General features: G+C 38.2%; 1 long non-coding RNA gene across 1 annotated transcript in view; it reads right to left on the reverse strand.

Moving 5' to 3' along the window:
* LOC149137709 (uncharacterized) overlaps window positions 1-11,823 on the reverse strand; it is a 22,099-nt gene extending 10,276 nt beyond the window's left edge. Inside the window, exon 1 of the long non-coding RNA XR_016243092.1 lies at window positions 11,604-11,823. This is a non-coding gene — a long non-coding RNA (uncharacterized LOC149137709). The remainder of the gene's footprint in view (window positions 1-11,603) is intronic.
* Window positions 11,824-12,361: the final 538 nt, after the last annotated feature.

Raw genomic sequence — 12,361 nt, forward strand, 5'->3', positions numbered from 1 at the left:
TCTCTATCTATCTATCTCGTACTCTGTACGCACTCTCTACTCGCTCTACTTCGTATTCTCCCTTCTCCCTCCCCTCCTTATACTCTTCTTTCTTTCTAGTACTATTTCTATATTCTTTAAGATAACCTCTCTCTCTCAAATATCGTGCACCATGGATACCAGAGGACGAGACTTTGTACAGCGCCAAGTTGAGGCCAACAAGAAGATGAAGATGCGCCGAAACTGGCAGCTGGAAGAAGTTCGTCTTCTTGTACACGCATGGAACCTGGCCAAAGGATCACCAGCAAATGATCTAATAGCCGAAAGCCTGGATAGGTACAATTTCCACAGGTCAATGGCCCAAATTGATCGAAAGAAACTGGAGCTCATTCGCTTCTACGAGCTCGTGAAACCGCACCTTGACCTCCTAGAAGGCATTATGAGAGACACGGACACAAAAATGGACAGTGAAGACCCCTCACACTGTTCTCAGGCTCAGGAGGACCAAACAGATCACCAAGACAAGGCAGATGCCACCAGTGCTGTAGCCACTGACGAGGGATGCAATGACCATGGTGAATACAGTCAACGCTGCACCACAAACGACAAGGACAGGAGAACAGACAAGAAGACGGTAAACACAAACAGGCTTCAAGCCCAAACACGTCACACAGAGAAAAAGAAAAAGAAACAGATCTGTAAATTCTACCTAAATGGTACCTGCTGGCACGGGGAAAAGGGACAAAACTGCAAATTTGCCCATCCCAAACACCACCAGCTAAACAAGGTAGATAACCACTTACAACAAAATAAGCGGGAGCGCAGAAAAGGGAGACCAGAAAGCTTAAATCTACGTACACATAATCCACCGAATACCAACAGGACTCACAAACAGAGAAGTCCGTATATTCCTTCTGCTCCCCAAAAAAGTCTATATGCAGAGGCTGTACGAACTGCAGTAGCTGAGCAGCAAGCTTATTTAAGCTTGGCCCAGAAAATGGTACAACAGTTAACGTGGATGCAGAGGGTACAGAGTCAACGCCACACGAACCATTGTCCAAGACCACCACAGAGGATGGATCAGGGATGGCCACCGCTAACACCAGGAACCCCTGCACAGATATCACACCCATATTCCTACTGAATATCCGGGGCCTATTACGAACAGGCGGCAAAGACAAGTTCCTATACTTGAAAGACCTAGTAACATGCAATCAAGCAATATGCATGGTGCTTACCGAAATGCATCTAACACCTAATATAGCAGATGCGGATATAAATATACCAGAGTATGCCGTACTCCGAACAGTCAGAAGGGATAGAAGTCATGGGGGAGTTGCAATGTACATCCGAGAAGATGTCACACCCCAACTACTACTATCACACTCAAACTCTGTATGTGATACTTTAATAGTACACATAAAACAAATTGATGTAGTTGTATGCTCAACATACCGTCCACCAAATACCGCAAAGTAGGAAGGTAAATTTGAGGACAGCCTCAGACGCATAGAGGAGGTCCTGACAAATCTGGACCAACACATCAATATACTTTTCCTAGGCGACTTTAACCTCCCAAATGTTAAATGGCCTGAAGGTCACATCCTCTCTGGGATGTCACTGCATGAACAAAGCCAGGCAAAATCATTGCTAGAACTATCCAGCATGCTGTTCATGGAACAAGTGATACTCCAACCAACCAGGGGAAGCAATATTTTAGATCTCTGCTTCACAAACAACGTGAGCCTAATCCATAATGTGAAAATAACGCCCACGTCTCTCTCAGATCATAACATTATAGAATTAACTATGTATGGTCCTAGACAACCCACTGACACCCACCCCACCAGGAGGACTCAAGCAATATCCAACCTGAATTTCCACAGGGCGGACTGGAAGTCAATTCGCAGAGAGATTCGAAATCAAAACTGGCATGACAGCCTTTCTATACAAGACAATGACCTCAAACTAAGTCATTTTATGTCAACCATACAAGACATATGCACCAAATACGTGCCATATAGAAAGACCAGCAAACATGCCAATAGAATTCCTAGAGACAGGAAAATCCTTATGAGACACAGAACAAAGGCCTCAAACCAGTTAAATAGAGAACTGGAGGATAGGAAAAGGGCTAAATTAAAACTAACACTATTAGAAATAGAAAACAAAATTAAACTCTCCCATGAAAAGGAGAGAGCAGAGAAGGAGAAGAGAGCAGTAGAAAGCATAAAAACAAACCCCAAGGCTTTCTATAGATTTGCAAAGGAGACTGCTACGGTACAGTATAAGATAGGACCCCTATTCCTGCCTAATGGCTCACTGACTGCAGATCCCACATGGATAAGTGAAGTGCTCAGTACACAATTCAAGAGTGTCTTCACTTCTCCTCTGAGTCACATGCAGATAAAGAACCCAGCTGATTTCTTTGACAATAGCACTCAGCAGAAAAAGACTGCATCCATTACCTACATCGACATTGAAGAGGAAGATGCGATAGCTGCCATCAATGAAATGAGCTCAAATTCGGCAACTGGCCCCGATGGTTTCCCAGCTGTCCTCTTAAAGTCGTGTAAACAAGAACTAGCAGGACCACTCCGGATACTTTTCCAGAGTTTCCTTGCAAATGGTAAACTTCCCAAAAAGCTGAAGGAAGGCACCATATGGTCTATCCATAAAGGTGGAAGCAGAGCAGAGGCTGGGAACTACAGGCCCATCTCTCTGACTTCACATATTAGCAAAGTCATGGAACGAATTGTCAGAAGGAGATTGATTGCGTTCCTAGAAGAAAATGACTTGCTGAATGAGACTCAGCATGGTTTCCGTCCAGGTAGAAGCTGCCTCACGCAGCTCTTGCAGCATTATGACTGGGTCCTGAAGCAGCTACTTGACCATTCAAATGTTGATGTGATATATCTCGACTTTGCAAAAGCCTTTGACAAAGTTGATCATGGCTTGATGTGTCACAAGCTGCGAAACCTTGGCATAGCTGGTAAATTAGGAGAGTGGCTGCATGACTTCCTGAATGGTAGAAGTCAGACAGTTGCAGCCAATGGAGAACTATCTAGGGAAACACAAATATTGAGCGGTGTTCCACAGGGAACTGATCTGGGGCCACTACTGTTCATAGTGGCCCTTCTGGACATGCCCACGGTCACTCGGAGAGCCACTGTCACTAGCTATGCTGATGACACAAAGATATCTCAGGCAATAAAGAATCCTGATGATATTGTAAGCCTGCAGAATGACCTAAATGCAATATATGAGTGCGCAGAGCAAAATAATATGCAGTTCAATGCAAAAAAATTTCAAGTACTGCGCTACAAGACCACAAGCACCTCCCAACTGGCATACACAGGGCCTGGAGGTACTGCAATCCCAGAACCACAAACAGTAAGAGATCTGGGCATCAACATGTGTAGTGATGCATCATTTCACATGCACATTGTCAAGTTGACAGCAAAGTGCAGACAACTGGCAGGGTGGATACTGAGGACATTCCGTACAAGGGATCAAAAAGTCATGTTGACTCTGTGGAAGACATTTGTTCTGAGCCGCCTAGACTATGGCTCTCAGTTGTGGTCACCACACAGTGTTAAGCGGACAGCAGAACTCGAGGCAATTCAGCGGCACTATACAAAAAAGATCGCCACAGTCCAACAGATGAACTACAGGGAGCGACTGAAGGCACTAGGTCTCTACTCCCTGGAGCGCAGGCGGGAGAGATATGTAATAATATAAATATGGAAAATACTGGAAGGACTGGTGCCAAACTTTGACATCAAGTACTACAGGAACGCCCGCACGGGTCGCCACTGCATGGTGCCAAAGGTACCGTCCACTGCATCTCACATAAGAACGAGATACTGCAGCAACCTCGGTTTCAGAGGACCTCAGCTCTTCAATGCCCTGCCAAAACATTTGAGAGACATGCAAGACATGGATACGGAGGTCTTCAAGATAAAACTTGACACTTTCCTCTCCACGGTACCAGACGAACCAATGGCTCGTAATGAGACGCAGTTTAGGGCAGCTATGTCAAATTCTCTTATACACCAGATGTGCGATCAAAACTCTTGATTGGACCATGTCAGGTGGGGGAGAAGAGCCATGCGAGGAACGTGAAAATCACGGTGGTGCCCCAGCATGACCGCAGCCACTTGGCTGAAATACATAAATAAATAAATAAATAAATAAATAAATAAACATATATATACATATATATATATATATATATATATATATATATATATATATATATATATATATATATGTGTTTGTGTGTGTGTGCGTGTGTGTGCGTGTGGGTATGTGTGTGTATGTGTGTGTGTGTGTGTGTGTGTGTCTGTGTGTGTGAGTATATATACATATGTAACAAACGGGAAGATATATCTGCAGGCACATGAATATAAGTTTACATATGCATACATTAATTCGTATATATACACAAATATAAGTGCTGACAGATTTTAACATTAATATACTTTCACATTTGTGTCTGAATATATATCAATATATGTTTATACATCAGCTCCGACTTGTATTTGCGTTGAGCATATTAGGTATTTGTATATGTTTCAGTCTTATACAATTCTGTATATCAATATGTATGTATCTATATGCATGAATAAGATATTCATTTAAATTATTATTTAAAATTAACTTATTTAAATTAATTTATTTAAATTAATTCAGTTCCAGTTTATTTTTCAAAATAATTTATTTAATTTGAATACTTAACTCGAAACTATAGTCCACTATTAACCTACTGTAATTTTTGAAAAAAAAAAAGAAAAAAAACATTTATCTACCTATTACGCTTTACAGCTCTTTCGTATCAAGGCTATTATTGTGAATGTCATTGGAACGGTCATTTATTGCCAAGTAACCTCATGCAGTATATATTCGTACTTTACATCATCTTTCTGCTAGAAAGACAGAAAGGAAATGGACTAACCAAAGCAACACGATACTCGTTGGCTGGAGAGTCGCTGAAGAGGTTGCATCTTATACATTATTTACATTTGACGGATATCTGTTGTCATCTTGTTTGTTGTTAACACAAGGTTTCGGCTGATATACCCTCCAACCTTCATCAGGTAACTACCTGGACTCGAACTCGGAATCATGGGGTTAGTAGCCCGTGTGAATTATAGGGCTTATAAATCTAATATTTTCGTATCCTTCCTTAATACGGGTTCCCATATACTACTCATATCTGCACTCGGTCTGCTTAGGAGGTTGTTGCGTCCTAGCATATGTGCTGCTTCGTTTAGTTTTCGTATTATTCATACAGTGATCTGAATAATAATAATAATATTAATAATAATAATAATAATAATAATAATATTAATAATAATAATAATATTAATAATAATAATAATAATAATAACAACAACAATAATAATGATGATGATAATAATAATAATAATAATAATAATAATAATAATAATAATAATAATAATAATAATAATAATAATAATAATAATAATAATAATAATAATAATTATAAAGGACCACTTACTCGGATAATGAACCAGATAATGAACCAGATCCGAGACGAGAAATCTGCTACTGGTTCAAATCTTCCCGACACACAGGAGCTGGAAGTACCCCACAACCGGAATATTCCAACAGATGGCCATCCATGCTCGTCATCAAATAACCAAAAGAAAAAGAATGAAAAATGGTCTAGGGAAGATAATAAAGAAGTTCTTAGAGCCTTCTACCGTGCCATATATTTCCCTACAGATAAATCTAATACTGTACAAACCTACTTAAACTGGAGACAGAAACACCTTGCAGTAAGACCCTACATAGACAGTAATAAACTTGCCAACGTCAGAAGAAACATTATAAAAAAAAAATTACTAACTGAAGTAGAGATTGACCAAATTAAGCAAGCAGTAAAGGATAAAAAGAATGAAACTGCAGCTAAAGAAGATACTACAGAGGAAATAATTATAAACCAGCCCAAGGCTGATGAAAATACAGTAATAATTGAAAGAGTTAAGGTAACTGATAGGCAAAATAAAATACTCTCTGAACCAACCATAAACACTAAGGCAGGTGAAAATCAAATAGATGAAGGAAGTCATACAGAAATCGACGCAACAGAACTACATGATCTAAAAAATCAAATCATGATTGAATGGCTGAAAATTAAAGAAACTAGTATGAATGAACGCGACACTCTCCCCAAAATTCGCAATTCTAACCAAAACCTGAAAATAATTGGTAAAATCCGCCTTGCACTTAAGGATATAATTTCAGCTAATGATGTTGATATTACAGATCTCAACCACCTGTACTATGCATCCGCAAGAATCTCAACGATTCTATGTGGTGAAAAGATTAGAAAAAGACAACACTCCCACAAAAAGCCTTCTTGGCAAGAACGCATTCAACACCAAATTAAGCTGCTTAGATCTGACATAGAATGTTTGAAAAACCTTAAATTTGACAAGAGTATCAAACCTACAAAGACCCAAAAACTAAAGAAAAAATATAACATGAAAACCATAGTTGACATTGATGCCACCATAGAAACCATCAAGCAAAAGGTATGTGCTAAAGCTGCCCGCATAGCAAGGTATGAAAAGCGTGTTAAATTCTTCCGAGATAATAACATGTTCAAAAATAACCCCAAAAATTTCTACAGGAAGATAGGGAAAACACCAGTAACAATAAAGTCTGTCCCATCAAAAGAAGAAGTGCAAGAATTTTGGAATAAAATCTGGGCAGAAGATAAAACACACAATGAAAAGGCCCCTTGGATTGATAGAATAGCTACAGACCTAGACTCCTTAGAGGAGCAAAAGTGGGAGGGGGTCAGGGTAGAAGATATAAGATCTGCTCTCAGGAGGTCAAGCAAATGGAAGTCTCCAGGAAAGGATAAAATTCCTAACTTCTGGTTGAATGCCTTCCCAGAAAGCCATGAACTGCTAACAAAACTTTACAACGATGTTTTGCAAAATCCTAGTTTGATGCCCTCTTGGCTAGTTAATGGTTTAACATTCCTGCTTCCAAAAAATGAGGAAACAAACGAACCAAAAAATTATCGCCCCATAACCTGCTTAACAACAATGTATAAGACGCTAACATCTGTCCTAACCGAGTACACCTATAGTTTTTTAATAGAAAGTAGCATATTCCCTAATGAGCAAAAGGGATGTAAACGTGGATCTTATGGTTGTAAAGATCAGCTACTCATCAATAAGATGATCTTAGAAGATTGTCACAAGCGACACAAAAACTTGTCAATAGCCTGGATAGACTATAAAAAGGCCTTTGATAGCCTACCACATAGCTGGATTAGGAAATGTCTGGAAATGTATAAAATAGCTCCTACTCTGCGAAACTTTTTATCTGTAAGTATGAGATCATGGAGAACCACACTGATGTTGAACAATGACAATGAATCTCTAAATGCTGGAGATGTAAGAATTTCATGTGGCATTTTCCAGGGTGACTCACTATCCCCACTCCTCTTCTGTCTAGCCCTAATACCGCTCTCAAAATTGCTCAATGATGCACAGTATGGTTATAAAATATTTGATAAAAATATAAATCATCTCATTTACATGGATGATTTAAAGCTCTTTGCAAAAAATGACCAACAACTCAAAGGCCTACTAGCGATTGTTAAACAATTCAGTGATGACATCAGGATGCAATTTGGCCTTGATAAATGTGCAAAAGCTATCTTTATCAAAGGAAAAATGACAAATACATCTAATGTGAACCTTGACCAGCAAAATGTCATAAAAGAGTTAGAACCAGCGGAGAGCTACAAATACCTAGGGGTAATTGAAGGGGACAATATCAAGCACTCAGTGATGAGGGAAAGGATCAGAAGAGAATGTTATCGCAGGGTGAGAGCAATACTGAAGACAGAGCTGAACGCGAGCAACAGGATCGAAGCGATCAATGCTCTAGCCATACCAGTCGTGACTTACAGTTTCAACATCGTTAACTGGTCAATTACTGAAATATGTAATGTTGACAGAAAAATACGAAAACTGTTGACAATGCATAGAATGCACCACCCTAAGGCAGATATAGAACGTCTTTATCTGCCAAGAAAAGAGGGAGGTCGAGGACTACTACAGCTGGCATTATCAATGAAGGTAGCCACAATTGGCCTAGACACCTATATGAAAAACTCTGAGGACTGGATGCTAAAACTTGTCTTAAAATATGAAAGCAAGAAAGCATCTTACTCAGTAACAAAACAGGCAAAGGAATATCTAAGTGAATTCCAATTGCAACAAATTCAAGAATTAGACGAACTAGAAACACCTAATGAAAAAGCTAAGCGCTTGAAAACCCGTGCTAAAATTGCTGCCTTAGCTATTATGACTGAAAAATGGCATGGAAAACCTCTCAATGGCAAATACCCAAAGAGAGCGAATAATGCAGATATTGACAAAGCCCTTACCCACCAATGGTTAATGGCCTCTGGATTGAAATCAGAAACAGAGGGGTTTATCATAGCAGCCCAAGATCAATGCCTACCTACAAAGAACTACCAGGCCAACATATTAACGAACGGCAGCTCCCCATTATGTCGTATATGCCAACAACAAAATGAGACCATCGATCATGTTGTCTCCATGTGCAGTCTGCTTGCGCCTACAGAGTATCTCAACAGGCATGATAGAGCTGCACAATATATTCACTGGGTAATATGCAAAAACCTGGACTTGCCCCATGATAAAAACTGGTGGGAACACAAACCACCCCCAGTACTTGAAAATGATCACATTGCACTCCTCTGGAACTTCACCATTCAAACTGACAGAAAGATAGACGCAAATAGGCCAGACATCATACTGAAAGACTTCAGACAAAAATCATGCCTCCTCATTGATATGACTGTCCCAATTGATATAAACGTATCTGTCAAGACCTACCAAAAACTGAGCAAATATAAAGATCTTGAAATAGAAATTAGCAAAATGTGGAATCTGAAGACGAAAACAATACCTATTGTCATAGGTGCCCTGGGAATGACAGCGAAACGGGCTGATTACTACCTAGCTCAGATACCAGGAAACCCCAAAATGGCTGAAGTCCAAAAGATAGTGCTCATGGGAACTGCCCATATCCTACGTAAAATACTGTCTATGTGATCTCAAATTTTAAAGCAAACATAATTTTCTTATGGTTTCTTAAACATTCACTTGAACAAAACTGTACAAATCCAAATATATGGTACCCTAGGCATAACACCTACATGAACTTCTAACTTGTTGTCTCTTGAGGTCTCTGGGTGAGACTTGGATCCAACTTGTACAAATGCAAAACAAAAGTCAAACATAAAATAATAATAATAATAATAATAATACAAACAAGAAATCAATCTACCTAACAAATACGAAGAAGAAGAAGAAGAAACAACAAAAGCTATAAAACAAATGAAATCCAAACTAAAACTAGAACAGCAACGGCCATGATAAAACGATGGCAAGAAAAGCCCCTACATGGTAAATACTGGGCTAAACTAAATGCGAAAGAAATAGACAGAGAAAAATCCCAGCAATGGCTGAGAAGCTCAGGACTCAAAGCAGAGACTGAAGGATTTTTAATTGCTGCACAAGACCGAAGCCTCCCCACCAGAAATTACCAAAAACACATAATGAAAAGAAATATAACAAGTAACTGTAGAATATGTGGAGATCGACAAGAAACAATAAATCATATTATCTCTGGCTGCCCAGTCCTGGCTAAGAAGGAATATATTCACAGACACGACAGAGCTGGGACCTATATAAACTGGAAGCTATGCCAACATTATGGAATAACAACAGAAAAAAGATGGTATAAACACACGCCAGAAAAGGTCACAGAAAACGAGAAAGCAACCATACTCTGGGAAATGCCAATACACACAGATAGAGAAGTTAAGGCAAATAGACCAGATATAGTTGTCAAAGATCATGAAGAAAAAAAATGCTTTCTAATTGATGTATCAATACCAGCAGATGACAACGTTTCTCTAAAAGAAATGGAAAAACTTTCAAAATACAAAGACCTGGAAATAGAGATAACTCGAATGTGGAATCTAAAAACAGAAACAATTCCTATCATAGTAGGTGCCTTAGGTATAATAAAAAAATATTCAGACAAATACATAACAAAAATAGCAGGACTTACAAATATATATAACATACAGAAAATTGCACTACTGGGTACTGCACACATTCTACGCAAAACACTTTCAATACAGTAAACATAAGAGCACCACAGCAAACCACAGCACATACCCAAGGCGCACAGAGCTGCGCTCGGTAGTGAAGTGAAAGCACGTTATAAAAATAAAACTACTGAATAATAATAATAATAATAATAATAATAACAATAATAAATTTTCCCAAGACACCTGATGAAAGCTGGAGGGTATATTAGCCGAAACGTTGTGTTAACAACAAACAAATATCCGTCAAATGTAAATAATGTAAATAATGTACATAATTCCTCAAATTCATCTTATGCCTAAATTCTCTCTCAGAAAACTGACACTGTTGAACATATACACTTACTTTAAACATCCAGGGAAACATACTAGCCTCATTCCTTTCTAACCTTCGCATGTAGAATTGCTGTCTGTGCACCATACAATCTTCCTTCCAGTCGGAGAGAGAAAACATTAGTGGCCAGCAGAAATTACAGCTCTCTCAATTTCCTCCATTCCGTTCTTATTCTAGCTATCACACTCTCCGTGCATCCTTCCCCACAACTAATTTGATCCCCTTGGTAGTAGAAATTATCTACGACCTCTAATGAGCCACCAGGGCATTTGAATGAATCAATTTGCCGAGTTTCTAAAGTTTGTAATGATCTTGTGCATCTTACATGTATGAAACCTCTCTTCTGTGATAATCTTCCATTTAACCCACTGCACCTCGTGTGTGTCCATAGCTTGGGCTGGATACAGCACATGGAGTTCCTGTCTACCCCTTTTCTACAAATCGAACAGTAGTGTCCTGTCAGTTTTCTTATTTTCTAGATCATTCGTCTTGCATATACCATTAGATTTCAGGCTTTGCTTCCGTGTCTGGAATTTTTCCTCCGGTTCTGATATAGAATCTACTATAAGGGCAAGATCATCAGCATATAGTAGTTCTCAGTGTCTTCCAGTTTTCAGTTTTTTTGTTATGGCCTGGAGGACAATGTTGAAAAGTACGGGACTAAGGCCTGAGCCTTGAGGAACCCATACCAGTGCACAAAATTCTTCACTGTACTCATGATTATATTTTCGTCGTGGGTTACGACTTTAAATTGGTTGATGAATAGTATTTTCTGTGTAACATATATAGAATAGTTCATATCTAAAAGACATAAATAACCAAACCCTATATGCAATTAGCAATGCTGCAAATGACGTAGGAATGATGAAGCCATATTTAAATTTTGATAAACTAACTTGATACTACTTGTGTTCTAAATACTACAGCATAATAACACAAAGCAGAGAATATCACATTTCAGATTAAATATTTAGAAGGAAAACGATAAAAAACATAACATTATTTAGTACCAGTTAATTTTGAACATGATCTGTCAGATAATTTCGAAAAAAAGTGAGTAACTGTTTGATGAACGTAAAAGAAGTGACTAACCTGTGGTTTGCATTATAGGTAACGTGAATATAGCAATAATGAGTGAACATAGTTGAATATCCTTAGATGTAAATTTCGAAATTAAAATGATAATCTTTACTGTATTAGTTGCAGGATGATTTCAGATAGTGTCAGTTATGTCTGTGCCAATAAATATATCTATCGCAATATTGACCTGACTTAATAAAAGATAATATAAACACGAAACGTGTCAATAGGGCGTTTCTACTTGTACGCTTTTAATGTTTTTATATCGTATCCTTGATGTTATTTATAGCTCACCTCATTTTTTTACAAAATCATTTACGTGTGCGTATGTCTATTTCTAAATCATTTCTATTACAATTAATATGATTTATATGGAATGTATAATATTCGGTCGTGTTCTTTATGATGACATTTATTATTTCATATTGTGTAACAATTAAAATACATTATAATATCTGCATTGAAATACAATATCATTCTTTTTATTTAGTAAATTTCGATATGCCCTTAAAATCCCAAAATTTTTCTTCTGTACATAAATAACAGTTCTTCCTATCTCCCTGTAGTGTTTGGATGAATAATTAATACACTATTGAATATTAGATTTTAGATCAAAATTGCTACTGACTCCGTATCATAGGTACGTTCATTATATGTCCTTACTGTACATTTATACCCAATATTTTACGTAGATATCTTCTGTTTAAAGGGCAAATAGCAGCAGCAGTACATTTACACCCGTTCATATCTTTGCTAATACATTGCTGATA

The sequence above is a fragment of the Octopus bimaculoides genome, chromosome 1 (genome assembly GCF_046866305.1).
Source record: "Octopus bimaculoides isolate indiv1 chromosome 1, ASM4686630v1, whole genome shotgun sequence".
NCBI lineage: Eukaryota > Metazoa > Mollusca > Cephalopoda > Octopoda > Octopodidae > Octopus > Octopus bimaculoides.